The sequence below is a fragment of the Mastomys coucha genome, unplaced genomic scaffold (assembly GCF_008632895.1).
Source record: "Mastomys coucha isolate ucsf_1 unplaced genomic scaffold, UCSF_Mcou_1 pScaffold22, whole genome shotgun sequence".
Classification (NCBI taxonomy): domain Eukaryota; kingdom Metazoa; phylum Chordata; class Mammalia; order Rodentia; family Muridae; genus Mastomys; species Mastomys coucha.
Window position 1 is genome coordinate 4,200,670 of NW_022196905.1, and position 3,091 is coordinate 4,203,760.

The 3,091-nt window shown below is 42.2% G+C and overlaps 1 non-coding gene across 1 annotated transcript; it reads left to right on the top strand.

Annotated features, from left to right (window-relative positions):
* Nucleotides 1-644: 644 nt before the first annotated feature.
* LOC116071791 lies at nucleotides 645-776 on the top strand. Its single transcript, XR_004111155.1, has one exon. It is a non-coding gene; the product is annotated as a small nucleolar RNA SNORA17 (small nucleolar RNA).
* The last annotated feature ends 2,315 nt before the right edge of the window (nucleotides 777-3,091 follow it).

Below are 3,091 nucleotides of genomic sequence, written 5' to 3' on the forward strand. Positions count from 1 at the left end.
CCAACTCTCATCAAAGAAGTCTGTCTTTACAATTAATAGAGATAATCACAGAAAACTACAACTGGATATAGTGCAAGGATCAACAGACCATGAGAACCTCAGGCCCAATGGATCACAACTTCTGTAGTTATACTTCAGGAAACATGATGGAAGCTGAAGTAGAAAGATATAAGGATGAAAATATCAAGAACTAAGCTGTCAAACAGTCTCTTCTAGAAATTGTTACATAAATAAGCCCAGAACATTGGTAATCCCAACAGACATGGTAGTACAGAAGGGAGAAAATTTAAGGGAGTCTCAATACCAGACAAGAAACTACTAGCAGCTGATGTCAGCTGAGCGAAGGAGAAATAGCTTCTCCAAGGAAATGAACCATTTAGCAGTTCTCTACTGCACAGTGATCAGCCCTGAAACTATATACAGGCAAACCACAAAGTGGACTCAGTAAATTTATATGTATTGCATAGACATACATACATACATATGCACATATATGTATGCAACAATAATAAAGAAAATGTGGCTATCAACTTGAGACTTTGATGGCATGGGAAGCATTAGAAGGAGGATAGCACAGAGGGACAAAGGAAGAAAAAGAGAAAAGAAAGCTATGTAATTCTATTTTAATTAAAGTCATACTTTTACCTTCTTCTAGAAATATTGCAGGTGTGACTGCTATGTCACATGTGCATCTGTAGGTGGCAGAGAGGAGAGAGGTTATGTCTACACTCAGTGTTCTGAACCATAAACATCTCAATGATTAGCAACCTTAGAATTCCCTGAAAACAGCAAGCCTGAGATGATCACCAGTACAGTGCAGCACAGGTCTGGGTGGGGCATTGCCAAGATGACCCCTGCCCAGTGCCATAATGTACACATTGCAAGACAACTCCTGAGATGACCTCAGATTCTCAGAGACCCTGGGCACCACTAAGGGAAGCAAGTAAGTGGTGGAGAAATGGAAAAGAAGGAGAAACACAGATATGGCACAATGAAGAGAAGTAGACTAGACACTTGAGGATAGTGAGGAATAGCCTGATATGGATAGCCAGTGATGCCACCTTAGATCATGGTGGGGTCCTGGCCTGTGCTGCCACCAGGGCCCATATCTGGGTCCATGGCCTTATAGCAGCAGATATTTGTTACCATCAATGGTGAGGTAAATGTTCTTTGTCTGAGCTGCTGTCCAGGGACATGGCTTCACCCATCACCTGAGTGCTGTATGAGAGATAACCCATAGGACTTGAAGGCAGGAAAATTGACCCTGCCCTTAGCTAGCTCCAGTACTCAGAAAAAGGTCCTTGCACATTGTGGGAGTTGTGAGTGAGATGGCCCCAAGGATGATATGTACATGGAAGAGCTGGCCCATGTAGTGGAATAGACAAGAAAGAGATAGCCTCCTTACCCTCTTGTGTCTGACAACATGTGGCAGGTGGGAGACCTGTCTCTAGGGTCATGAGAGCAGGAGAGCTATCCCTGCCCCTCATCAGCTGCAGCACTTGGGATTGCAGGCCTTGTATACCTGAGCAGCACAGTAGAGCTGAAACTGATGGAGTGGGGCACTAGTGAGCTGCCCTGAGGGTGTAAGCACTAGAGAGCTGGCCCTCTATTTGTCCATTATGTGGTGATATGCCTGAGGGAGAGGTAGCCCCCTCTACCCCTACCACCCCTTGCCAACTACAGCAGACAGGAGAGCTAGCCCCTCAGTAATCAGAGCAGGAGATCTGGTCCTGGATGATAGAGAGTTGCCCTTACTCCTCTCCCTCATCCATCAATACCTATGGTGAGGATGATAGGAGAGCTGGTCCCTGGATCAGGAGAATAGGAGAACTGGCCATGTCACTTTTCAGTTGTAATACTCAGGAGAGTGGCCCCGTACCTCACCTGGACAGTAGGGTAAAACTGACCCTGGGTATGGGTGTTGCTGGTGTCCCAGCCCTGAGTGTGTGAGAGTGGAAGAGCCAGCTGGCTGATTAGCTTAGCTACTACTTCTTAGGCCCAGATCCAGAGATTTGATTTGGCCCACCACAATATCTGACCCATTGATGAAATGGTTGAGTACATGAACTGGTCCTACAAATCCAAAACTACAAGATCTCCATGACATAGGGCAACAATGGGATATCTAAGAGTAGTCCCAGTGAGTTTCTAGCAGAACCAGAGGCCTTATACCAGATCAATGAGTCATTTCAATAAACATTTGTAAGCAGTGTGGACAAAGGGTATAATAGGGGACACATTGTGACACACTGCAGCTTCTATAATGAATATTTTTTCTTTTTTTCTCTTTTGGGGGAGGTTGCAAAGGTGGAGGACAAGTACAAGGGACAGAGAGATGAATGGTATTGAAGTGGATAGTATGAAATTGACAAAAAAAATAAAAAAAAATAAGGAAAACATATTTTAGAAACAGGGCTGCCTCGCAGGCCCAGTAGATAAATCACTTAGCCCTGGGGCCTAAAAATTTGGATTTAATCCCTCGAACCAGTGAGGTGAAGGGGACATCTGACTCTTACAGGTTGCCCTCTGACCTTCACATGTGAGTTGTAGAAGGTAACTTCTCAGTGCACACACATACACTTACTAAATAAATAGTTTCAAAACTAAAGAATTAAGAACAATAATGTACATAATAGTATATCAGGTTTTTATTTTTAAATTTACTTTATTTATGTGTATGGATATTTTGTGTACATGTATGTCTGTACATCTAGGTGAGACAAGGGCCAGAAGAGAGCATCTGATCCCCTAGAACTAAGGTTGCGTAAGAAATGAGCAACAAATGTGGGACAGAACCAAATCCTCTGCAAAGGCAGCCAGTGATCCAACCACAGTCACAATTAACTGTGTAACTTTTCTTTATAAATTATAAATACAGCAATGAAACACATTTTTATTTTCCGTTTCAATAAATAGCCTTTAACTGTTCTATATAGTACAAATTCAGGAGTTTTTTATTTTATTCATTAATAATTTTGTATTTTGGCTGATGTGATACAAGATAAAATTATAGTCACAACTAAATGGCTTAATGTCACAATTGTTACCAACTTCTTTCTTCATACTTTATTTTAATACTTTCCTTGGAATA